Genomic DNA, 27,601 nt, shown 5'->3' on the forward strand with positions numbered 1-27,601 from the left:
CCAATTGTCCAGTATCACTTTCTACCAGAGCATTCTCTTTCTGATCATATAAATAAATAAATAATCTCTCATTTTAAAAACTTTTGTTTGTTCAGAGAGAAACTGGGATGGAAAAGGAAGAGAGAGAAAGAGAAAGCAAGAGAGACCTGCAGCGCTGCTGCAACCATGTAAAGCATCCCTCACACAGGTGAGGACTGGGGCTTGAACCTGGGTCCTTACAAAAAGTAGCATGTGCACTCGACCTAGTGCGCCACCGCCCAGCCCCAATATTCTATTTAAAGAAATCAAACATAATGAGAAAAGTCCGTGATGCCAGTACAAACTGAGTGAAGTACCAGATACCCAATCTACCCCATAAACTATAAAAACAAAAGTAGATTCCAGGGTTAAAAAATCAGTTGAGTTCGCTAAATTGGTGGTTAAAAAGTAATGACAGGGGAGTCGGGTGGTGGCGCAGCGGGTTAAGCGCAGGTGGCGCCAAACGCAAGGACCAGTGAAAGGATCCCGGTTTGAGCCCCCCGGCTCCCCACCTGCAGGGGAGTCGCTTCACAGGCGGTGAAGCAGGTCTGCAGGTGTCTGTCTTTCTCTCCCCCTCTCTATCTTCCCCTCCTCTCTCCATTTCTCTCTGCCCTATGCAACAACAATGACATCAATAATAACTACAACAATAAAACAACAAGGGCAACAAAAGGGAATAAATAAATAAATATAAAATTTTTTTTTAAAGTGATGACACCGGCATATATACACACAACCACCACCAAGTGTAGCCAGTGTGACAGGTGATATATCTTTATCAAATATTCAAGAAACAGACAATCCAACTTTATATAAAATCCCCCAGGTGATGGAAAAATTGATGCAAGACCCAGTGTGTGTTAAAGTCATAGGAAATGTCAAATATTACAAAAGGACAGTAGAGAATTAGCCACAGATAAATCAATATATTATTAATTTAATGAAGAAAAACACTGGTATCGTATACTGTGACAGTAGTATTGTAAACCACTTCCAAAATAATCTATTTAAAAAATAAGCCAAAGATTTTAAAAGTTTACCTTCTTTTTTTTTTTGCCTCCAGGGTTATTGTTGGGGCTTGGTGCCTGCACTGTGAATCCACTGCTCCTGGAGGCTATTTCTCCCATTTTGTTGCCCTTGTTATAGTTGCCATTGTTGGATAGGACAAAGAAAATTGAAAGAGAAGGGGAAACAGAGAGGGGGAGAGAAAGAGAGACACCTGCAGACCTGCTTCACCACTTGTGAAGCAACCTCCTAGCAGGTGAAGAGCCAGGTGTCTGTCTTTCTCTCCCCTTCTGTGTCTTCCCCTCCTCTCTCCATTTCTCTCTGTCCTACCCAACAACAACAACATCAATAACAACAACAATAATAGCTACAACAATAATAACCACAACAATAAAACGAGGGCAACAAAAAGGAACAAATAAATATTTTTTAAAAAAGAAAAGTATTTAAATGTAATAAACTGTTTACCACAATGATATAACCCAGGGCCCATATCTATTCATATTTAAGGGCCAGGTGGTGGTGCACCTAGTTGAGCACACATACTGCAGTGTGCAAGGACCCAGGTTCAAGCCCCCAGTCCCCACCTGCAGGGGGAAAGCTTCACAAGTGGTGAAGCAATGCTGGAGGTATCTCTCTGTACCTCTCACTCTGTCTATCTCTCCCCCTCCTCTCCATTTCTCTCTATCTCTACCCAAAATAAATAAAAATAAATCAGACACACATATGCACACACACACACACATATCACAATGATAGGTCACTTCATGCATGTTTAATCAATAATGCCAAAATTGAAGTGCAGAACAAGAGGTACTCTCATACAGAATGGCTGAGAATTTAATTTGGCCCTGTCATTTTAAAGAACTATTTGGCACTGTCCAGTGCATGAGTTCAGGGTTGATGGGGGGGGGGGGAAGGGATCTGTGCTCTAACTCAACCAGTGATGAGGAACATCAGACAGGAGTGAGAACAGAGACTGTGAGAGAATTTGCTCCTCTGAGTAACTCATGGCGCTGCCCTACTGTGAGGACTTCAAATATAGTAAGAGGATCAGCCAGGCAGCTAAGGAAGTGGCTTTGAGGTCTGACTCTGAGCGGTCAGGAGGTGGTGCACCTGGTCAAGCGCACACATCACAGTGCACAAGGACCCTGGTTCAAGCCCCTGGTCCCTACCTGCAGGGGGAAAGCTTCACAAGTGGTGAAGCAGCACTGCAGAAGTCTCACCGTCTCTCTCCCTATCTCCCTGTCAACTCTCAATTTCTTTCTGTCTCTATCCAATAATAAATAAATTAATTAATTAATTTAATTAAAGGAAAAAACAAATTAAATGTTCTGACTCCTGGGTTTAAAGTTGACTGGGTTTAATCTGATCCACAGCTTCCCAAGTCTCAGTTGAATCATCTCTAGATGGGAATAGTTAAACTGAACATTTAAAGAGGACTGCCATGATAACTAACTCTCTTAAAATTTCACCTAATAAAATGATACTGACATGCATAGACTTTAAAATAAATAAAATTTAAAAAGATATGGATATACACTACTTAATGCTCAGAGGATCAGTCAATCAAAAGGACTTAGCAATTATTAACATCTATGCACCCAATGAGAAGCCATCTAAATACATCAAACACTTACTGAAAGAGCTACAGCAATATATTAACAGCAACACAGTCATAGTAGGGGACTTCAACACTACACTCTCTCAACTTGACAGATCATCAAGGCAGAAAATCAATAAAGACATAAGGGAGCTAAATGAAGAGATAGATAAACTAGAACTGTTGGACATTTTCAGAGTCATTCATCCCAAGAAACTGGAATACACATTTTACTCAAGTCCACATGGTTCATTCTCAAGGATAGACCATATGTTAGGCCACAAAGACAGCATCAGCCAATTCAAGAGCATTGAAATCACCGCAAGCATCTTCTCAGACCACAGTGGAATTAAACTAATACTTAACAGTCAACAAAAGATTAGTAATAGTCCCAAAATGGGAAACTCAACAGTACACTAACTAACAACTACTGGGTCAAAGAGGAAATAAAGGAAGAAATCAAAATGTTTTGAGAGTCCAATGAAAATGAAGACACAAGATATCAAAATATTTGGGACACAGCTAAGGCAGTACTGAAAGGGAAGTTCATAGCCATACAAGCATACATTAGGAAACAAGAAAAAACACAAATAAACAGCCTGACTGCACATTTTAAAGACCTAGAAGAAAAAGAACAAAGGAACCCTAAAGCAACCAGAAGGACAGAAATCACTAAACTTAGGGAGGAAATAAATAACATTGAGAATAAGAAAACCCTACAAAAGATCAACGAAAGTAAATGTTGGTTCTTCGAAAAGAGTGAACAAAATCGACAAACCTTTAGCCAGACTCACAAAACAAAAAAGGGAGAAGACCCAAATAAATTGGATCATAAATGAAAGAGGAGTCTTTCTCTCCCCCTGTCTTCCCCTCCTCTCTCCATTTCTCTCTGTCCTATCCAACAGTGACAACAACAATAATATTAACAGCAACAATGACAGACAACAAGGGCAATAAAAGGGGGAAAAATGGCCTCCAGGAGCAGTGGATTCATGGTGCAGGCACTGAGCCCCAGCAATAACCCTTTAGGCAAAAAAAAAGAAAAAAAGAAAAGAAAGAGGAGATAGTACAACAGACACAGCAGAAATTCAGCATATCATGCGTCAACAAACAACTATATGCCACCAGGCTAGAGAACCTGGAAGAAATGGACAATTTCCTAGATACCTACGAACTTCCAAAGTTAAGTAAAGAGGAACTAGATAACATGAACAGGCCCATCACAACCAACGAAATTGAAACAGTTATCAAAAACCTTCCCAAGAATAAAAGTCCTGGACCAGAAGGTTTTACAAATGAATTTCTACAAAACCTTCAAAGAAGAACTAATACCTCTACTTTTAAAAGTCTTCCAGAAGATTGAAGACACTGGAATACTCCCTGCCAGCTTCTATGAAGCCAACATCACTCACATACCAAAAGCAGACAGGGACACAACCAAAAAAGAAAACAACAGACCAATATCTCTGATGAACATAGATGCTAAAATAGTGAACAATATTCTAGCCAACCGGATACAGCAGTATATTAAAAATATTGTTTATCATGATCAAGTGGGGTTTATACCAGGCATGCAAGATTGGTTTAATATATGTAAATCAATCAACATGATCCATCACATCAATACAAGCAAGACCAAAAACTACATGCTCACTTCAATAGATGCAGAGAAAGCCTTTGACAAAATACAACATCCCTTTATGATCTACAAAAAATGGAAATAAATGGAAAATTCCTGAAGATAGTGTAGTCTATACACAGCAAACCTACAGCTAACATCATACTTAATGGTGAAAAACTGGAAGCATTTCCCCTCAGATCAGGTACTAGACAGGGTTGCCCGCTATCACCATTATTATTCAACATAGTGTTGGAAGTTCTTGCCATAGCAATCAGGCAAAAGCAAGGAATTCAAGGCATACAGATTGGAAGAGAAGAAGTCAAACTCTCCCTATTTGCAGATGACATGATAATATACATATAAAAAACTAAAAAATCCAGCAAGAAAATCATCAGTAAGGTGTCAGGCTACAAAACTAACATTCAAAAGTCAGTGCCATTCCTCTATGCAAACACTAAGTTAGAAGAAGTTGAAATCCAGAAATCAATTCCTTTTACTATAGCAACAAAAACAATAAAATATTTAGGAATAAACCTAACCAAAGAAGTGAAAGACTTGTATACTGAAATTTATGAGTCACTACTCAAGGAAATTGGAAAAGACACAAAGAAGTGGGAAGATATTCCATGTTCATGGGTGTCAGGCATTAAGCCAGCTCCCCTGAATTCCTGATACTGTGGCCTATTTACATAATCATTGTCTTGCCTGAAAGGTCCCCACCCAATTCCATACCTTTGATCTATCTTCTTTCTACCTTGAGACCCGCCCTGCCTGCCGGGTAACATTAATCCCACTGGTTAAAACCTTCTCAACAGTTGCTAAGGAAGTTTCTACCATTAGCCCACTTTTTCCTTTTCTCCACCCCCTTTCCTAGCCATTTCCTTTTCTGACTTGCCACTTCTGGTTCTATCCTATAAAAGTGTTGTCTCTGATCAATAAAGGCACATTGCGTTTCCACTCCACCACAAGTTCCTGGTCTCTCTCCCACGTCGCTGAGTAAGCAGCAGCCCAGGCTGGCCCTGGTCGAGTTCTCTCCAACCCAGAGAGTACGAACCTGGGAAGAAGGCACCCCCACGCTAGCCTGGCACATGAGCTGGAAGAATTAACATCATCAAAATGAATATACTACCCAGAGCCATATACAAAGTTAATGCTATCCCCATCAAAATCTCAACCACATTTTTTAGGAGAATAGAACAAATGCTACTATTGTTTATCTGGAACCAGAAAAGACCTAGAATTGCCAAAACAATCTTGAGAAGAAAGAACAGAACTGGAGGCATCACACTCCCAGATCTCAAATTGTATCATAGGGCCATTGTAATAAAAACTGCTTGGTATTGGAACATGAATAGACATACTGACCAGTGGAATAGAATTGAGAGCCCAGACATAAGGCCACACACCTATGGACATCTAATCTTTGACAAAAGGTGCCCAGACTATTAAATGGGGAAAGCAGCGTCCTTTTCAGCAAGTGGTGTTGGAAAAATGGGTTGAAATATGCAGAAAAATGAAAATGAACCACTATATTTCACCAAATTCAAAAGTAAATTCCAAATGGATCAAGGACTTGGATGTTAGACCAGAAAGTATCAGATACTTAGAGGAAAATATTGGCAGAACTTTTTTTCCGCATAAATTTAAAAGACATCTTCAGTGAAACAAATCCAATTACAAAGAAGACTAAGGTAAGCATAAACCTATGGGGTTACATCAAATTAAAAAGCTTCTGCACAGCAAAAGAAACCATTACCCAAACCAAGAGACCCCTCACAGAATGAGAGAAGATCTTTACATGCCATACATCAGACAAGAGGCTAATAACCAAAATATATAAAGAGCTTGCCAAACTCAACAACAAGAAAACATATAACTCCATCCAAAAACAGGGGGAGAACATGGACAGAATAGTCACCACAAAAGAGATCCAAAAGGCTGAGAAACACATGGAAAAATGCTCCAAGTCTTTTTCAGAGAAATGCAAATAAAGACAACAAAGAGATATCACTTTACTCCTGTGAGAATGTCATACATCAGAAAAGGTAACAGCAGCAAATGCTGAAGAGCTTGTGGGGGTCAAAGGAACCCTCCTGTACTGCAGGTGGGAATGTAAATTGGTCCAACCTCTGTGGAGAACAGTCTGGAGAACTCTCAGAAGGCTAGAAATGATCCTGCAATTCCTCTCCTGGGGATATATCCTAAGGAACCCAACACACCCATCCAAAAAGATCTGTGTACACATATGTTCTTAGCAGCACAATTTGTAATAGCCAAAACCTGGAAGCTACCCAGGTGTCCAACAACAGATGAGTGGCTGAGCAAGCTGTGGTTTATATACACAATGGAATACTACTCAGCTGTAAAAAATGGTGACTTCACCGTTTTCAGCCGATCTTGGATGGACCTTGAAAAACTCATGTTAAGTGAAATAAGTCAGAAACAGAAGGATGAATATAGGATGATCTCACTCTCAGGCAGAAGTTGAAAAACAAGATCAGAAGAGAAAACACAAGTAGAACCTGAACTGGAATTGGCATATCACACCAAAGTAAAAGACCCTGGGGTGGGTGGGTGGAGAGAATACAGGTCCATAAGGATGACAGAGGACCCAGTGGGGGTTGAATTGTTATATGGAAAACTGGGAAATGTTATGCATGTACAAACTATTGTATTTACTGTTGAATATAAAACATTAATTCCCCCCAAAATAAATTAATATAAATAAATAAATAAATAAATAAAATGAAATAAAATGTCCCCAGAGATGAAGGAAGTGTCAGGTGAAATACTCATCCATAAATAAATGGATGGGTTGGAATAAAATTCTAAGGTCCCTCAGCATTTGATCTCCTGGGCTCCCTGACTTGGGCAATGGCCATGTCTGGAACATCTTTATGTTTCTTAGCTAGAAAAGGGCCATTTCCTGCACATCAGCAAGAAATAAGAAACAAGCTCCCAATGTTCATGTCCAGCATCTTGGCATAAAGAAGCAACTGCAGCTGTCACTATTTTTAAAAGCTAATTGCTAATGAAGTGCTTTGAGTCACATTTCCTGTAAAATAAAACTCAGCCTTTAAAGCACAGGTCTCTGGCAACACATTGGATGTGAGAGTGTTCCTTGTTGCAGGTTTTTTTCCTTTGGTTCAGGACACACTGTACCCTATTCAAAAGACAAATGTTTGGGGCTTTAAAAGGGAAGACCATGAAAGCATGTAAGTGCTGGCATGCATTAAGAAAACATCCACCTAGGGAGTCGGGAGGTAGCGCAGAGGATTTTGCGCAGGTGGCGCAAAGCACAACGACCAGCTTAAGATCCCTGTTCAAGCCCCTGGCTCCCCACCTGCAGGGGAGTCACTTCATAGGTGGTGGGTAAAGCAGGTCTGCAGGTGTCTGTCTTTCTCTCCCCATCTCTGTCTTCCCCTCCTCTCTCTATTTCTCTCCGTCCTATCTCACAATGATGACATCAATAACAACAACAATAATAACTACAGCAACAATAAAAAAAACAAGGGCAACAAAAAGGGGAAAGTAAGTAAATAAATATAAAAAAATTTAAAAGCAACCCAGGTTTCCAACAATAGATGAGTGGCTGAGCAAGTTGTGGTATATATACACAATGGAATACTACTCAGCTGTAAAAAAATGGTGACTTCACCGTTTTCAGCTGATCTTGGATGGACCTTGAAAAATTCATGTTAAGTGAAATAAGTCAGAAATAGAAGGATGAATATGGGATGATCTCACTCTCAGGCAGAAGTTGAAAAACAAGATCAGAAAAGAAAACACAAGTAGAACCTGAAATGGAATTGGCATATCGCACCAAAGTAAAAGTCTCTGGGGTGGGTGCGTGGGGAGAATACAGGTCCATGAATGATGATAGAGGACATAGTGGGGGTTGTATTGTTATATGGGAAACTGGGGTATGTTATGCATGTACAAACTATTGTATTTACTATTGAATGCAAAACATTAATTCCCCAATAAAGAAATAAAAAATATTAAAAAGAAAACATCCACCCTGTGTCATTAAAGATACCTGAATGCTGTTGGCTGATTCTTTCATTTTGGTAAGTTTACTGGTAAAGTAAATAGATAAATAATAAGCCAAAAATATGTGAGGATACAAATTTACATTTCAGTTGGACCACAGGTAACCTTCAGAATGCAGGTTGTATGAAACTGCCCGCCATCAAATCTCAACTTCTTTAGAAGAGTATGAACAACAATGATAAACAACAAGGGCAATGAAAGGAAAAATGGCCTCCAGGAGCAGTGGATTCATAATGCAGGCACTGAGCCCCAGCAATACGGAGGCAACTAAAAGAAAAAGAAGAAAAAGAAGGAGAAGGAGAAGGAGAAGGAGAAGAGGGAGAGGGATGTGAGTATAGTCATTTTAATTAAAATCTTTTTTCTGTGTGCATCATAGGCTAATATCAAAATGCTTAGTTCAATAGAGAGCCCAGAGTTAGACCCACTCATGCACAGGCACATTATAGACAATAAAAGGGCCAACACTTCCTAATGGGGAAGAGAACGTCTTTAACAGTGTTGGGTGAATTGGACAACCACATACAGAATAATGAAAATATGTTGGTATGCATGAGACCCCTTCTGTTTCATTTGGTTTAAATCCCCCCTGCTTAACACTATTCTATTTACATAACCACTTCATTCTATTTACATAACCACTGTTAACAAGTTTCACCCTCCCTCCAGGGCATTTGTGGTTCAGTGATAGGATTCTCGCCTAATTTGCCCCCTCTTTGTCACACTCTGATTTTCACCAGTCACTTTTCTCTCCACCCTCTCTATGTCACATCCTGTTTCCACCCTACTTCGCAAGTATATATAAAGACAGCATTGTGAGTTTTATTTTACCTTGAGTTTAGCTTAGCTCGTCTTAGATTGTGCTGCATCCTGCATGAATAAAGAGATACTGCCTACAGCTCAACCACGAGTCCCTGGTCATCTGTTACCTGCCGGTGAAGCTAGCCCGGCGAAAACAACATAACCCATCGAAAACAACAAAAATAGGCCACCACCTAACACTGGACACCAACTTAAATTAACTCAGAGTGGATCAAAGATCTGAATATTAAGCCTGAAACTATAAAGCACATAGAAGAATACATCGGTGAAACATCTCAGGACCTTAATATTAAAGAGGTGTTAGGAGACTCCACCCCATGGGCAAGGGAAGCAAAAACAAGATTGAACTTTTACATAGCAAAAGAAAATTCCATAAGGATAAACAGGAAACCCAGCAAGTGGGAAAAGATATTTGTACACTGCTCATTAGACAAGTAGTTGATATCAAACATCTATAAAGAATTCAAACAGCTCAACAAAAAGAAAAGTAATAACCCAACACAAAAATGGGCAGAAGATATGAATGGACGGCTCTCTAAAGAAGAAATGCACATGGCCCACAGACATATGCAGAAATGCTTCAGTTGAACTCATCATGAGAGAAATGCAAATTAAAACCACACTGAGCTACCACATCACACCTGTGAGCATGGGCTCCATCAGTAAAATAAGAGAAGTGTTGGAGAGGATGTGGAGAGAGAGGAACTCTACTGCACTGCTGATGGGTGTGCAAATTGGTGCAGCCATTATGGAGAACAGGATGGAGAATCCTTAGACAAATACAAATGGAAATACCTTGTGATCCAGCCATTCTGCTCCTAGGCAATTACCCAAGATATATAATTGCACTGATTTGAATGGATGTATGCATCACTATGTTTATAGTGATTTTATTCACAATAGCAAAAAAAAAAAAATAGAAACAACCAAAATGTCCTCTGACAGATGACTGAATACAGAAGTTATGGGACATATACTCAACAGAGTATTATGCAGCAATAAAAAGGATGATATTGTGTCCTTTGGATAAAAGTGGATGGAAGTGAAGATTATGCTTTGTGAAGCAAGTAAGGAAGTAAAAGACAACTAGAGAGTGCTTTCACTGATATGCATAATATAGAAAATTGAACATAACAAATGAAAAACATGTCAACCCACATCTCAGACTGTAGGAGAATTATGGTGATTATCTATGGGGGTGGGGGTGTGGACACAGACCTTTGATGATGGAAGTGGTGGTATTATCCATAACAATCTTCAGTATTAACAGTATTTTAGCAGTGGTTTTTGAAACATAAGAACTATAAGTAAAAGATACATTTGAAATAATGCAAAAAATTTTGCTTGTACAAAGGCTTTTGATTGGTAAAAATATTATGTACATGTATAAAAATATATATGTGATTTACTTCTTAGGTGCATTTTTTGGTTATTGTTAACTTGTAAAGTCCTGATTGAGGATAGATAAAATGAAAAGGATAGACATACATTTTTAATACAAGAAGTCTTATCTCTAGAAAAAAAAAAAGAAATAAATACATAAACAAAAATGAAAACTGCTTCTGTATGTCCAATAAAGAATATCATAACTGTTATAGCCAGAGAAGAAATAATAAGGTTTTCTTTTTTAAGGACGTTTAATAAAGTTGCTATCTTTGCGAAAAAATACAAATATTGTTCCCTCTTAAAAATAAACAAGTAAATAAATACAATTCACATGTAAACACAGGCACTGGGATAAAATCTATGTGGGTAGGGTAGCACACTGAGCACATGGTCAATGTCGACACGAGGACAGTGTCACCTAAGAGCTGATAACATGGACGAAAATCACAGTTTGGATGATGTGGACAGAGACACACAGCACAATTAATGTAGACAGACAAACTCAAAAAAAAAAAAAAGTTTAGCTCAAGAAGAAAGAATGAAAAGCAAGAAACCACTGAAGACAAATGACTCAGCGTTATTTCAAGTTGTATGATAAGTTATGATGCAAACCCTTAGACAAATGACTCAGCGTTATTTCAAATTGTATGATAAGTTATGATGCAAACCCTTTGCCAGAGCCAGAAGCGTAGCAATAATCACTTCACAACATCCAGTGGATTGAGTTTGACTTCGTAACTCTGTAGTTCCACACGCCAGTTGTCCTGCACGTGGCACAAGCTTTTGGATTCCTCCAAATCGTTTGCTATCTAGAAACAGAACATTCTTCACTTTTTCCTACTCTGGAAGAATGAAAGAATGGTCCTCACTTGCCCTCACCTCCAAGGTTCTATGTCCCCATCCTCCCACCTCCTAAAAATAACCACTAGAGTTCTCACCAGTCTTAGAAACAGCTTGCTTGCCTCTGCTTTTTTTTTTTTTTAACATTATCTGAATGGTGTCATAGACCATGTTCTTTACTACAATCTGCTTTCCTTTTTATTATTATTTCATTTATTGGATAGAGACAGCCAGAAATCGAGAGGGAAGGGAAAGATAGAGGGAAGAGAGACAGAGAGACGCCTGTAACATTGCTTCACCACCTGTGAAGCTTGCCCCCTTTGTCCCCTTACGTATTTATTTTTTATCGCTACCAGGGTTATCACTGGGGCTCAGAGCTAGTTTGACAAACCAATGGCTCCCAGCAGTTTTATCTTTTCTTCCTTTCCCTTTTCTTCCTTCCTTTCTTGCTTTCCGGCTCAAATCTGGGTCCTTGTGCACTGTAACATGTGCACTCAACCAGGTGTGCCACCACCTCTCCCCGCCCAATCTGCTCTCCTCATTCAGCACGATGCGTGTGAGAATGACGGTTCATAGCTTACGTTCCTTCACTGGCACTGCTGGATAGCCTTCCGTAGTGTGGATCACCTACAACTTACCTACTGGTTAACGGCCAGTCACAAGGATTCATTCACTGCTGTGAATGGACATTCCTTTCTTCCATATTTTTTCTACTTTATAGGGAGATTAATGGCTTATGATATAATTGTTGACACGTAGGTACAATTATAACATTTGACATTGTCCATTTACATTTTGCCAGTATTTTATTTTTTGTTTGTTTTTCTCCTTATGTATTTATTTTTTATTGCTGCCAGGGTTATCACTGGGGCTCAGGGCTAGTATGACAAACCGTACTAGCCATTTTATCTTTTCTTCCTTTCCCGTTCCTTCCTTCCTTCCTTCCTTGCATTCTTCATTCCTTATTTGATCAAGTTCTCTTTACCCTCAGATCATAAAGGCATCTTCTTTCTCCTTCTTCTCCTCCTCCTCCTTTTTTTTTTTCCCCCCTTCAGGATTATTGCTGGGGCTCGGTGCCTGTACTACGAATCCACTGCTCCTGTGGTTATATATAGTTTGATAGGACAGAAAGAAATTGAGAGGGGAGGGGAAGACAGATGGAGAGAAAGGGAGAGAGAGAGAGAGAGAGAGCTGCAGACCTGCCTTACCACTTGTGAAGCAACACCCCTGCAGGTGGGGAGCTGGGGTTTAAACCAGGATCCTTGCACAAGTCCTAGTGCTTTGTACTATGTGCGTTAAACCCAGTATGCCACTGGATGTCCCCCCCCCACTTCCTTTTCTTTTTTCTAACCAGAACACTGGTCAGCTCTGGCTTATGGTGGACCTTGGAACTTCAGGCATGGAGCCATTTGCATAACCACCATGCTATCTCGCCACCCCTAAAGATATTGTTTCTGAATAATTCCCTACCTTCCTTAACTAATTTTGCACTCAGTGTATTCCTCTGAGGACCCCCACTCTGATTCCCTGAATACTAGACCCACTGTCTCCACTCCAGGCTGCCAGAATCATGATCCCACAGATCTTCTGAATCCTGAGTCTTGCCTGAATTTCGCCAACAGCCACAGATGAGAAATGTATGGTAAGATTTGCTTATCTCCTCTCTCGTCGAACCATGACAAACAGACTCCCAAAATGTCCTGTGCACACTTCTCAGAGGCACCTTATGAACCTTTTCTTCACTAGCTTACACCAATACGTGTCTCACCCTAAGGAGAACTAAGAGACTGAGGGAATAGAAACCAAGACTGGCAGGTCATCGCACTGCCAGGCTACAGGAGGGAGTTCCACTCACAGGCTCTACAAATCAGAAAGAAGCACCCACACCCAGGGGCAGCACTGCATCAAGCTTTGAGTCTTGGGAAAGCACGTGAAGGCCTGCAAGCCAGCAGAGTGAAGTCTGTTCCTCCTCCTCTGCCCTCCTCGAGGCTCGAGGATCCAGAATCTTATCCAAGCAGGCAGTGGGCTTCTGCGACAGACTCTTTTGCAGATACTACATTGACGCAATCTGCCATTCCTCTCTCTTCCGAAGCCATGAATGCCTAAGTAGGCTAAAGACCCAGACACCTACAGAGTCACAGGCCTCTGCAAGGACACTAGTTTGTCTCCGTGCTTTCCTCATCAGAATAGTTTTCTAGCTGTCTTACTAAACCATGCTAGACAGAAACTCAGTAACACTGTGATTATATTGACTGAACAAAATCCCAGCTGTCTAGTACAACATTCAAGGTCTAGTCTATAGGTTCAAGATACATTTATAGTTTATCTCTAGCATATTTCCAAACCTTCATAACTCCAGCTACACGGTATTACTTTTTTATTTAGTATTTATTTCTTTATTGGATAGAGACAGAGAGAAATCAAGAGGAAAGGGGGAAGGAGAGAGGGAGGGAGAAAGACAAACACCTGAAGCACTGCTTCACCACTCCTAAGCTTTTCCCCTCTCTGCAGGTGCAGGTTGGGGGTTTGAACCCAGATATTTGTGCATGGTAACATGAGCATTCTTTTTTAAATAACTTTCCTTATTGAATAGAGATAGCCAGAAATCGAGAGGAAAGGGTGTGATAGGGAGGGATACAGAGAGCCATCTACAACCCTGCTTCCCCACTTGAAGAACTTTTCCACTGCAGGTGGGGACCAGACTCTTGCACCTGAATCCTTGAGCATTGTAACAAGTGCACTCAACCAGGTGCACCACCACCCGGCCCCAGTGTGAGCATTCTAATGGGTGCGCCGTCACCTGGTCTCTGCTCACCAGCATATTAGAACATTCTCTGTGTTCTCTTATCTTCTTGTCTGGATGTCTGGGTTCCCTCTCCTGGAAGACTCTTCTGCCTCTTGAAGCTCACTGAGATATCTTTACTCCATTTTCAAGGCCCAGATCCTTCATGAAGTATCACAAACCAGCTGAACTGGGATGAATCTCTCTCTCTCTCTCTCTCTCTCTCTCTCTCCCTCTCCCTCTCCCTCTCTCTCTTGTTCCCCTAACATTTTCTCTGTCCTTTTGCTTTTACTGCCTGCCTTCTGTTGTTAGCTATAGCTCCACTTCTCTCCACAGACCATGACTCACTCTCAACCTCTCTCTCTCTCTCTCTCTCTTTTTCTCACTCACTTATACAGGGCATGGCGCCTTCTATATTAAAGACATTCAGCAAGCATGGGTTGAAGCCACTGAAGAGAGATGAAAAGGAGCCATACAGAGCTGCTTGCTCAGATCCCAATTTTTGGATGACTCAACTTTATATTTATCTTTAAAAAAACAAAAAAATAGCTGGGCTTTGTTACTCAGCCACGCCGCAGGCTCAAAAGGAACAAATGTCTGGCTTTTATCTGTGATTCAGAAGAGGAGACCCATCCACTCGGTGATGCCTTGCCTAACAGAGAGGAAAAAGGAACTAGAGGTCACAGAGGGGTGGAGGGGAGGGGCCATGAGTGGGTCCTAGTTTCTAATCTTCACAAGACGACTGGGTTGCTGATTGTTTCTGTTGCATTAGGACAATCAAATACATTGGAGAAGGTCAGCAGATGTTTGGAAGGTGGAAATAACAGGCGGGAAGCAATGGCATGAAGCCAAGATGCTTGGCTGGTCTGTCTCTCCTCTTACCTTCCTCCAGCCAAATGATAGGAGGTCATGGTCAGTTTTAAAGCTGGGTAGGTATGTTTGCATACTAACAGATCATTCACTCCAGTAACTCTCACAGTGACTCTGAAATGAGTCAGACACTCTTTACGAGAAGGTGCCATCCCTTGAACAGAAATTATGAAGAACTTGTCTTATAGAGATTGAATAGTGATTTACAAGATTATAATTCCACACTACTCCTACCACCAAAGTCCTATGTCCACCCCCCCCAACATCATAGTTCTTCCAAGGCCATAGATATGGGTTGCCTATATATAAATATATATATTGCTCTTTTTTCAAGTTTATGTGTTTCAATTCTCTATAGTCCACTCAAAAGTGAACTCATCCTATAGTTCTTCCTTTTTCCTCTTCCTTCTTAGAAAAAAGAAACAGTATCTGACTTTCTCAGGTGTTTTCCAAAATTTCTTCCCCCTCAGTGATGTTGCAAAAAAAAAAAGGTCACAAAAGTTCCAGGTCCTGGTGGAACTGGGGTTCAGTGCCCTCTGGTTGTCTTCTCTTAACATTTCCCCCTCTGGAAGTTTGGACTAAAATTCTTTATGGGGTGCAGAAGGTGGAAGGTCTGGCTCCTGTAATTGCTTCTCTGCTGGGCATGAACACTGACCAGCTGATCCATACCCTCAGACTGTCTCTATCTTTTTCCTAGTGGGTAGTGCTCTGGAGAGGTGAAGAGAACTTGTCTTTATATGGGTCATAAAATGATGGATTTAATCATGATTTTGAAAGATATAGGAAATGAACAAAGGAGATAACTTAATCTTTTTTAACAGCTGAATAGTATTCTACCATGTGTGCCTGTGTGTGAGATATATGATATACATGTATACATGTATGTATATATCATGACATTTTAGCCACTCATATATCAGGTGGTACACAGGTTGCTTCCAAGTTTTGTCTATTACAAATTGTGCCTCTATGAACACACACACACACACATATATATCATTGAATAGGATATATATACGTCTTTGGATAGGATACATATATATATCTTTTGGATAAATCCCCAGGAGAGAAACTGCTATCATAGGGTAGGTCTATTTCTAGTTTTCTGAGAGATCTCTAGATTCTTTTCCTCAAGGGCTGGACTGAGTTACATTCCCACCAGCAGTGCAGAAGTGTCCCCTTTCCTCCACATTCTTGCCAACTTTTGTTGTTTCTCTCAGGAACATTTGCATACCCATACATGATACGTGAAAGTCGCCATGTTTGACACCAAAGTTCTGTGTGTCCCCCACCCCACCCCCAATCTTCCTTCCTGTTGTAACACTAGTCCTTTCAAAGGCCAAGAGACACTCTGGTTTGTTGTTGTTGTTATTTTGTTTGTTTTGCAAGTTCATTTGACTGAATTTTTTAAAAATATGTTTCTCATTCTGCAAGAATTCTGCCTCTTCTTTTTAAAAAAAATATTTATTTTCCCTTTTGTTGCGCTTGTTTTATTATTCTAGTTATTATTGTTATTGTTATTGATGTCATCATTGTTAGATAGGACAGAGAAAGAGAGGATGGGAAGAGAGGGGGAGAGAAAGATAGACACCTGCAGACCTGCTTCACCACCTGTGAAGCGACTCCCCTGCAGCTGGGGATCCAGGGGCTCGAACCAGGATCCTTCCACTGGTCCTTGCACTTTGTGCCACATGCACTTAACCCGCTGCGCTACCATCCAACTCCCACTTCTGCCTCTTCTTTCTTCCTCCTTCCTGGGTTCAGAGGCAGAAGCTCAGGACTCAGTCTTCCCTGCATCAAGGCTGCATTTTTTTCTATCAAATGAAATGCCAACTGGAAATGAGTTTCATTATCAATCTTTTTTTTTTTTTCACTTCTTTTCTTTTATTTTTGGGGCACTTTGTTCCTGTACTTACTTTACTGCCCAAGCAAATATCACCTTCTCATATGTTTTGCTTGAGGATCTTGGGATTGAAATCAACACTACATAATTTTTTTTTTCAGTTGGGCTGGGAAGATAGTATAATGGTTCTGCAAAAGAACCATTATACTTTCATGCTTGAGAATCCAAACCCCCAGGTTCAATTTGTAGCAATACTATAAGCTAGAGCCGAGCAGTGCTCTGGTCTCTATTGCCCCTGTCTCTCTTTCTTTCATCTATCTTTCATTAAAATAAAATATATTTTTTAAATGTAATTGCCATAACAGAGGAAGCCAGTGGATTTTGCACATCTAACAGTCAATATTTTAAAAATCCCAAAGTCAGGGTTGGGGAAATAACATAAGGGTTATGCAAAGAAGCTTTTCATACCTGAGGTAACAAAGGTCCCAGGTTCAATCCCCAGCACCACCATAAATCAGTGCTGAATGGTGCTCTGGTAAAAATAGTCATTGATTGTCAGAGAAATGCAAATACAGACAACAATGAGATACCACTTCACTCCTGTGAGGATGTCATACATCAAAAATGACAGCAACAACAAATGCTGGAGAGGTTGTGGGGACAAAGAAACCCTCCTGCACTGCTGGTGGGAATGTAAATTGGTCCAACCCCTGTGGAGAGCAGTCTGGAGAATTCTCAGAAGCCTAGAAGTGGACCTACCCTATGACCTTGCAATTCCTCTCCTGGGGAACCAAACACAAACACAAACCCTAAGGAACCAAACACAACCATCTCAAAAGGTCTGTGTACACCTATGTTCATAGCATCACAATTTTTAATAGTCAAAACCTGGAAGCAACCCATGTGTCCAACAACAGCTGAGTGGCTAAGAAAGCTATGGTGTATATACACAATGAAATGCTACTCAGCTAATAAAAAATGGTGATTTCAGGGTCAGGCGGTAGTGCAGCGGGTTAAGTGCGTGTGGCGTGAAGCACAAGGACTGGCTTAAGGATCCTGGTTCAAGTCCCAGCTCTCCACCTATAGGGGGATCCTTCACAAGTGGTGAAGCAGGTCTGCAGTGTCTATCTTTCTCTCCTCTCTGTCTTCCCTTCCTCTCTCAATTTCTCTCTGTCTTATCCAACAACAATGACAGCAATAACAACAACAACAACGTTAAACAACAAGGGCAATAAAAGGGAAAAAATGGCCTCTAGGAGCAGCGGATTCATAGTGCAAGCACTGAACCCCAGCAATAACCCTGGAGGCAAAAAAGGGGGGCAAAACTGGCTCACTTAATGATGGCCTTTTTGGTCAATACCAGGCTCATGTCCAGTGGAGAAGCATTATGGAAGCCAGAACTCCTAACTTCTGCACCCCAAGGAGAATTTTGATCCCCAGAGGGGTAGAAATGTTAGGGGAAGATGACCAGAGTTCTCTGAACCCCAACTCCATCAGGACCTAAAAGAGAAGAAGGAAAAAAAGGAAAGACATTCAGAAGCAGTAATAGGTATAGGTGTGACTTAAAATGGAAGAGAAGGCAGGACCATAGAAAAAATGGGCAAATATATATAAATACATATAGACTGACAAATCGTTTTAGAAATAATAGTCAATCCTTATCTGTGACCTTGGGAGAACTACAGCAGTTTCCAATGGAGGGAATGGGGACACAGAACTCTGGTGGGAACAGTGGAATTATACCCCTGACATTCTACAATTTTGTAAATCACCAATAAAAAAGAATAAATATATAAAGTATTTCTGGGAAGATTAGAAATGAACAGAGAACACACTTCAATTTATTTTCTATTTATTTTTAAAAATTTTTTATTTATAAAAAGGAAACATTGACTAAACCATAGGATAAGAGGCGTACAACTCCACACAATTCCCACCACCAGAACTCTGTATCCCATCCCCTCCCCTGATAGTTTTCCTATTCTTTATCCCTCTGGGGGTATGGACCCAAGGTCATTGAGGGATGCAGAAGGTGGAAGGTCTGGCTTCTGTAATTGCTTCCCCGCTGAATATGGACACTTCAATTTAAAGCAAACATTTGGCATGAACTGAGTAAGGGAGATGTTTAGGTGTGTTTCTTTGAGAGCTTTCTATCAGGCCAATCCTGGGGGTTACTCCCTAAGCCTAGAGACTGAGTCAGCTCGCTGTTGGCCCAGCCCCTCCCTGTACCCGTCACACTTGCCACCAGCGTCTTCATGTCAAACAAGCTTGTCATAGGACTTTGCCAGGTGGATTTTTTTTTTTTTTGCAAACATTTGTGTTTCTAGGCTGCCAACTTCTCCGATACCCAAACCAGGGATGCCTGAGCCCAAATGACAAGCCAATGAGAATCACAACTGTGTCACTCCTTGGGTCTCAAGGTCCTTCTTGTTCCCAGCTTTTCAGAGTCTTCCTGTATTTCATATATCCACAGTGTTTAGCTTTACTTAGAGAAACAGAGAGTGGCATGTGCCATCTTTCTCTGTGAGTTCCCTTCAGGTGTGTGTGTGTGTGTGTGTGTGTGTGTGTGTGTGTGTAGTGAAAGACGATAAAGTCGACCTAACATTTATTCTGCCAAGCATGCGTGTACATACACTTTAGAGCAGTAATTACATTCAAAGTACGTTACAGTCCTGACTCAAAATGATTTCATAGCCCAGAGGGAGTCTCTGTACCTACTAAACAATTCCCCATTTCTCTCTTTCCTTTAATATTTCCCAAGTGTGGCTCTTTTTTTGTCGGTGAGCTTACCTACTATAGACATTTTTGTGAAAGTGGAATCTGTGTACAACTTGTCCCTCTCGTGTCCAGCTGTTTTCCTTTGAATGTATTATCATCTTATTTATGTGTTTATTGATTTCACATGATGGGACAGAGAGAAACTGGAAAAGGACAGGGGAAACAGAGAGGGAGAAAGAGAGACACCTGCAGTATTGAGTCCCTACTCATGAAGCTCCCCTCCTGCAGATGGGGACCAAGGGCTTGAACTGGGTCCTTGTGCCTGGTAATGTGTGCACTCAACCAGGTGACCCACCACCTGGCCATTTAACATAATATTTTCAAAGTTCCTCTCTGTTGTAGCATATCCTGATTCCCCCTTCATTTACATGGCCCAGTAATATTCCACTGTGCAGACAGACATCATCCTACTTCTCCACTCCTGTGTCAACAGGCACTGACATTGTTTCCCAAATGTTTCAGAAATGTCTGAAGGGAACCAGGTGGTGGCGCACTTGGTAGAGAGCACACAGCACAACACTCAAAGACTGAGGTTCAAGCTTCTCATCCCCCCTGCAGGAGGAGAGCTTCACAGCTGATGCTGAGGGTCTGCAGATGTCTCTCTCTCTCCCTTTCTATCTCTCCCTGCCCTCTCAGTTTCCTTTTGTCTCTTTTTTAATTTGTGTATTATTATTTAATAGAACAGAGATAAATTGAGAGGGGAAAGAGAGATAGAGAGACAGAGAGACACCTGCAGCCCTGCTTCACTGCTCCTGAAGCTTCTCCCTAGAGATGGGGACCAGGGGCTTGAACCTGGGTCCTTGGGCACTTGTAATGTGTGCAGTATATCAGATGCACTGCTGCCTGACTATGATTTCTCTCTGTCTCTGTCCAGTAAATAAATAAATAAAATATTTATTTTTTAAAAAGAGAAGTATGAGGAATACATCTTTTGTATGTATCACCACCAATGATTCCGAACCAGAACGCTGATGGGAACCCCATTTTACCCCACTCCCCCTTAATACTGGTGACCTTCATATTCTACATGGTGTCTCAGAGTTGTGCTCTTCCTAAGTGGCCTTCTGGACAAGGCAGTGATGAAGGTGAAGTCAAAGAAGGTGATGGAAGTTCTTGCAGATCACCCCCGGCTTACCCCGTCCCCTCCCTGGACTCTGCAGAGGCATCTGAACAGAGAGGCCTGACTGCTAGACACCCGCCCTCTTAAGTCACCCGGGGAGCTTGTGGCTTTGGCAAAGCCCTGCCCAATTCCTTTATCCCCTCATGGCAGGGCTGTCTTTCTAGACACAAAAGAGAATTAGGAAGAAGAGGAGGACAGGGAAGAGACTATTGCTAGTCTGCACACACCCTTCTGCTCTGGGCTCATCAGTCTCTGTCAGCACACAGCCCAGAGCTGTCACCCAGCTTCAGAGAAGCACCGAGCAGACCTGCAGGGAAAAGGGGTGTGGGGTGTGGGGGACTCTGTGCCAGTGAGAGTTAAGAAAGCACAAAAGTGCTTACAGATATCTGCAGCGTGTTAGCAGGTGCCTTAAAGTGCCTGTGACTAGAATTAAGAGAAACTTCATAAAATAAAATAATAATAATAAAAGAGGAATAGGGGCGTATCTAGTAGAGTGCACACATTACCATGCACAAGGACCCAGGTTCAAACCCCTGGTCGCCACCTGCAGGAGGGGAAGCTTTATGAGTGGTGAAGCAGGTGTCTCTATCTGTTTCTCTCCCTCTCTCCCTCCTTCCTTCCCTCTCAATTTCTGTTTCTACCCAAAACAAATAAATACATTTTTAAATTCACTTAAAGATGGTAGGAGCTGCCAACACCATGACTTCCAGGGAGGAACTGGCCCTCCAGGTTGCCAGCACAACTCAGCTCTAACTGCAGAATCAGCATCTCTATTCTGACTCCACTCCACCTTTCACGAAGGGGGTGATGAGATCAGTGTGACTTCTGGGGGTACTCAAAAGTGAGCACTCCATAAGCACTGCCTTGAACGCTTGGCACGGGTTCCCTGATTTTGTCTATTTTTCTCTCCCTCTCTATCTTCCTGTCCCCTCTCAATTTCTCTCTGTCCTAGCCAATAAAATGGGGGAAATGGCCACCAGGAGTAGTGGATTCGTAGTGCCGGTACCAAGTCCCAGCGATAACCCTGGAGGCAAAAAAAAAGAAAAAAAGTACAAGTACAGCAGGTAAGTCCAGAGAGCTGGGTGGTGGAATACCTACATCAGCACACATTCCACACATGAAAGGACTCTGGTTCAAGCCCCCAGTCCTCACCTGCAAGGGGGGGAGCTTCATGAGTGGTGAAGCAGTGGTGCAGGTACCTCACCTCTCTCTGTCTCTCTCTGTCTCTGTCTCTCTCTCTTTCCTTCTTCTTCTATCTCCCCTTTCTCAATTTCCCTCGGTGCTATCATATAAAAAGGAAAGGCAAAAATGGCCATCAGGAACAGTGGAGTCATCATTCTGGCACTGAGCTCCAGTGATAACCCTGCTGGCAAGAAAGAAGAAAAAAATCAGCCTGGTTGTTCCTCTCAGCTTAAAATGTACTGTTTCTCCAATATCAGGGTTCCAGGCTTTTTAAATTTTTTTATTCCCAATATCAAATAGCTGATGGCAGAAAATGGTCTTGTTTTCAAACCAAAATCCCAATACCAAACTGTGATGAGTTTTGAGACTTTGGATGCTGATCCTGAAATCTTTGTACCACTTCTGTCCATGGTGAGCATCAGGCAAAGGCATGATTGAGAGATGGGGAATTGAGCAAAGGAAAATCTTCAATGTTTGCCAAAGTCTGGAGACAAAACTTAGGAGGCCTTGGTACAACTGACATACTTGAATAAGATCACTTTAATGGCCCAAACCAGAAGATGGCCTTGGAGGTCACTGGATAGAGAAACAGAGAAGAGATTCAAGGTTAAAGTTGAAGTCTGAAGGTCATGTGCTCACTTTGGCAGCACATGCACTAAAATTGAAAGTATGAAGATTAGGACTGTTCATTGCTTGAGGGGTTGTGGGGACAAAGGAACCCTCCTACACTGCTAGTGGGAATGTAAATTGGTCCAGCCCCTGTGGACAGCAGTCTGGAGAACTCTCAGAAGGCTGGAAATGGATCTAGCCTATGACCCAGCAATTCCTCTCCTGGGGAACGAAACACAACCATCTAAAAAGATCTCTATACACCTATGTTCACAGTAGAACAATTCTCAATAGCCAAAACCTGGAAGCAACCCAGGTGTCCAACAACAGACAAGTAGCTGAGAAAGTTGTGGTCTATACACACAATGGAATACTACTCAGCTATGAAGAATGGTGAATTTATCTTCTTCACTTCATCTTAGATGAAGCTTGAAGGAACCATGTGAAGTGAGATCAGCCAGAAAGAGAAGAATGAATATGGGATGATCTCACTCATGGGCAGAAGTTGAGAAATAAAAACAGAAAGGGGAAACATAAAGCAGAACTTGGACTGGGTTTGGTGAATTGCACCAAAGTAAAGACTCTGGGGTGTGGGCCTGGGATTTCCAGGCCCTGGTACATGATGGTGCAGGAGGACCTAGGCTTGGGGTGAGAGTGTTTTGCAGAAAAATGCCCTTTTGCCTGCTAGGCCTTGCCCTTTGAGGCAAGAAACGTTCCCCTTGGCATCACACTGGTTATTGCTGCTCGCCTATTTTGTTTTCCATGTCTTATGCCAGTTCTTTTGAAAACGCCTGTATGATATAGGTTTCTGTTCACCCCACACTCCTAATACTATGGCCATTAGTTAAAAAGTAAGGGGGAATTGTTGGTGTGCATGAGACCCCTTCTGTTTCATTTGGTTTAAATCCCCCCTGCTTAACACGATTCTATTTACATAACCACTGCATTCTATTTACATAACCACTGTTAACAAGCACCACCCTCCCTCCATGGCATTGGTGGTTCAGTGATAGGATTCTCGCCTGCTCCGCCCCCTCCTTGTCACACTCTGATTTTCACCAGTCACTTTTCTCTCCACCCTCTTTATGTCACATCCTGTTTCCACCCTACTTGGCAAGTATATATAAAGACAGCATTGTGAGTTTTACAGTACCTTGAGTTTAGCTTAGCTCGGCTTAGATTGTGCTGCGTCCTGCATGAATAAAGAGATACTGCCTACAGCTCAACCATGAGTCCTTGGTCGTCTGTTACCCGCCCGTGAAGCCAGCCCGGTGAAAACAACACACCACAGCCTTCCAAGACTCTGCCTTGTCCATTTTAGCTCCTCCAGCTTTGTTAGTTAGCTGTTTAGGGCAGAACTGATTTAGTCAGCTTCACCTTTGGAGGTGATCGCTGTTCATAGAATCTATTCATGCTGACAGATTAATCTTTCTTGGATACTTTACTTTTGTTATCAGATCTTCTCATTGGAAACATCACTTCACATGGAAAATAGCCAAAAGTCATTACACAGAAACCTAACAGCTATCAGAGAGTAGACCTTAACAGAATAGTCAAGGCAATTTGCGTTCTGGAATTGTTTGGTCTTGCTCAACTCCCAGGTGAGGTAAGGGACATGAGAAAGGCGTGCCTCCTCCCTTCCTCCCCTTCTTCCCATATGGAGCCAGAAATCAACTTCCCCATCAGTGTGAGTGCACGGAGCTAGCACTTTGCCCAAGTAGATGAGATTTCTCTTTTTCAGCTCTAGAGCCATTTGAATAGGATCCATAATTCATTAAATGCTAATATTTTGTGAAGCGGTAAGAGGAGCATCAGTCAAGATCCTCAGACACAGGGCTATACTCGTGTGCAGAAGCAGGACGCTGAGACTGGGGGAGACGGAACTGGAGAGTAGAGTGAACGGCTGCCCCGGCAAAGCAAGGGGCTGGCTGCTGCCGAGTGTATGTCTCCCTCCTGGGTGGACTGAGCGCAGCCCTAGTGTGAGAGGCAGAAGAGAGTCAGTGAGCCAGAGGAGGAATGAAGACCCAAAGCTGAAAATAAGAGAGTGGCCCGGGAGCTGTTATGGTGATAGAGCGTTGGACTCTCAAGCTGGAAGACCAGAGTTTGATCTCTGGCATTGCCAGTGCCAGAGTAATGCTCTGGTTCTCAGTTTCTTTCTTCTTTTCTTTTCTTTTCTTTCCTTTTTTTTTTTTTTTTTTTTGCCTCCAGGGTTATGGCTGGGGCTTGGTGCCTGCACTACAAATCCACTGCTCCTGGAGGCCATTTCCCCCATTTTTGTTGTCATGTTGTTGTTATTGCTGGATAGGACAGAGAGAAATCTAGAGAGGAAGGGAAGACAGAGAAGGAGAGAGAAAGACAGACACCTGCAGACCTGCTTTACCACTCGTGAAGCGACCTCTCTGCAGGTGGGGAGCCGGGGGCTTGAACAGGGATCCCTACGTGGGTCCTTGTGTGCTTAACCTGTTGCGCTCTGCCAGCCCCCTGGTTCTCATTTTTTCAATCTCTTATTTTTTGAGAGAAAGAAAAAGAGAATTTGAGCCAAATTTAAGAAATTAATTGGGTGCCAGGCAGTGGCACACTTGAGCACACATATTGTAATGTACAAGGACCCAGGTTCAAGCTCCTGGTCCCTACTTGCAGAGGACACTACATAACAGTATTGAGGGTCTCTGTCTCTCTTTCCCTTCCCTCTCAATGTCTCTCTGTCTTTATCTAATAATGAACTAGATAACTAAATAAAATAAATAGAATTTAGGTATTGTGGGGGCAAGGCAGTGGCACACCTGGTAGAGGACATACATTACTATTGTCAAGGACCCAGGTTCAAGATCCTCATCCCCAGCTGCAGGAAGGAAGCTTCACGAGTGGTGAAGCAGGGCTGCAGGTTGTGGAGTGGAAAATTCCTTGAACTTTCCCCTTAAAGAAAAACAGGACCCGACCAGTAAGCCACTAGATGTTTAACCAGACCCTGCATAAGGGCAAGCCTTATCAGGACCTTTGCAAAGGGTTTAAGGAAAGATGTTTGCCAGATGGTTGCAATTGATGGCAGAAGGATGTGGGGACAGCTACTCTGGCTAAGTCCTATTGGTTGTGTGGTGGTGCGATGTTTAAAATAAGCCCACGCTTTGCCTTGAGTGGATCCCGCACTTTACTATGTTTAAAATGATTGGATTCTGTGTTTTTTATGGCATGTTATTGGTTGTAGAGTGATAAGGTTATACATTCCCCCTCCCAGAGTGTATTCTGAAATCCTATAAATTGTGTGGTTTGAGCCTTGTTTGGGGTCGAGCCTGGTGGACTGCTGTCAGTCACCTCTCGACCCGGATTCGAATTCGTGAATAAACATCTTTTGCTTCCTTGCAGTGGATGGTGGCTTGATTTTGCTCGCTAACATTTGGAGGCTCCAGCGAGATCTCCTCAGACGGGAATTCCTGAGGATACCCCACCCCAGATCCGGATCCTAAGAAGCCTTGCCCGGCGCCGGTAAGCCAGGCCTGATTTTTGTGCACAGTATACTGCTTGTGTGTCCCCACGGGGTTTGGGGTCTGTGGATTGCGGGATGCCGCGTTGAAATCCCAGACCGCAGCATTGGGAAGTGAAGACTTCCAGGCTGCTTGGGTCCAGGCTCTCTTCAGACGGGAATTCCTGAGGCAGAGCCCTGAAGAGTGTGGGTGTGTACCACGCCACGCTATAGCCAGGTGAGGCCTGGACAAAAGGTCGGCCACTGGTTCGGATGCTACAGGAAACGTCCCCTGTGGCCCTGACGTGTCTCTCTCCTGTATCTCTCTCTCTCTCTCTCTCCACTTCGGCGATTCGCCAAGAGATTGACCTTGTCAGTGCAACTGACGGAGTCTGGCCGGAGCTACTCTCCGGTGATTCCTGAAGGCCTGACTTGTAATATCTTAGTAGCGGTGGCCAGTCAGGTAATCTACCCCTCTTGACTGAATGAATGCTTTAGTGTGAATGCTTGTGTGTTGTGTGCCTCACGGTCATTAGACTACGGGGCATGATTGGGCTCTCAACCTGCATGTCCGTGGAGTCATCTTAGCTCAGTGGAGATTCTCAGTTTCATTGAGACCGAGGCCGAGGCTCATATGGCTACTCCTAAGCTAAGACTCCTTAAGGTCCCATGAGGGGCCTGACCAGGTGAGCACAGTTGATTGTCTCCCTCAGGGTGGCAGTTCTTTTTCCAGTATTATTTCTGTCCCTCTTTTTCTGTGTGATTAGGTGGTAAGCAAAACTGGAGCTCCCATCCACAGAAACCCTATACAACCCCAAAGAGGGAGAAGGTCCTAAGTGGACACCCTTCAGTTTGACTGGAAAAGTGTATGTGAGTGAAAGAGATTGTGAAAGTGTATGGTGTGCTGGCTGGCATGTGAGAAAAGGAGTGAAAGGGACCCTCAGTTTAGTTGCTATAACTCTTGTTGCATTGTTTGTCTCCCTTTTGTTCCATTTTGACGAAAAGATGGGACAGAGTCAGTCCAAGAACTGCCAACTCACCCCCCTTGAATGTTTAATTAAGAATTTTTCAGATTTCTCCAGGAGGGCAGCTGGGTTCGGAGCCCAGGTGGACGTCTTCACACTGAGGAAGCTCTGTGAAAGGGAGTGGCCAACCTTTGGGGTCGGCTGGCCTGGGACCGGGAGTCTCGACCCAGGAAAGTGCGCAGCAGTGCATGAACTGGTTTTTGGAAACCCTGGACACCCTTACCAGATGTCCTATATCAAGGTCTGGATAGGTATCATTCAGGACCAGCTAAAGTATTTGTGGGAGTGCAGAAGACAGAAAGATTTAAAAGAAAGCTAAGAGATTGCTCAGAGGTTTTTTTTTAAGAAGTTGGCAAATGTTTTGACATTAGACTTTGAAAAGAAAGAAAGAGAAAGTTGGGGTAGTTCCCAGAGGGAAAAGAAAACTCAGAAAGATGGGGCTAAGGGTAGAGAAAGATCAGTGATGCTACTGAAAAGAAAAAGGACACTGGAAGAAAGGCTGTTTTATCAGCAAGCTATTTAGATGCTTGTGGATGAACTTAAAGACATAAGCCGGGGAGTGCTGACCCAACAACTTGGGCCATGGC

The sequence above is a fragment of the Erinaceus europaeus genome, chromosome 5 (genome assembly GCF_950295315.1).
Source record: "Erinaceus europaeus chromosome 5, mEriEur2.1, whole genome shotgun sequence".
NCBI classification, from domain to species: domain Eukaryota; kingdom Metazoa; phylum Chordata; class Mammalia; order Eulipotyphla; family Erinaceidae; genus Erinaceus; species Erinaceus europaeus.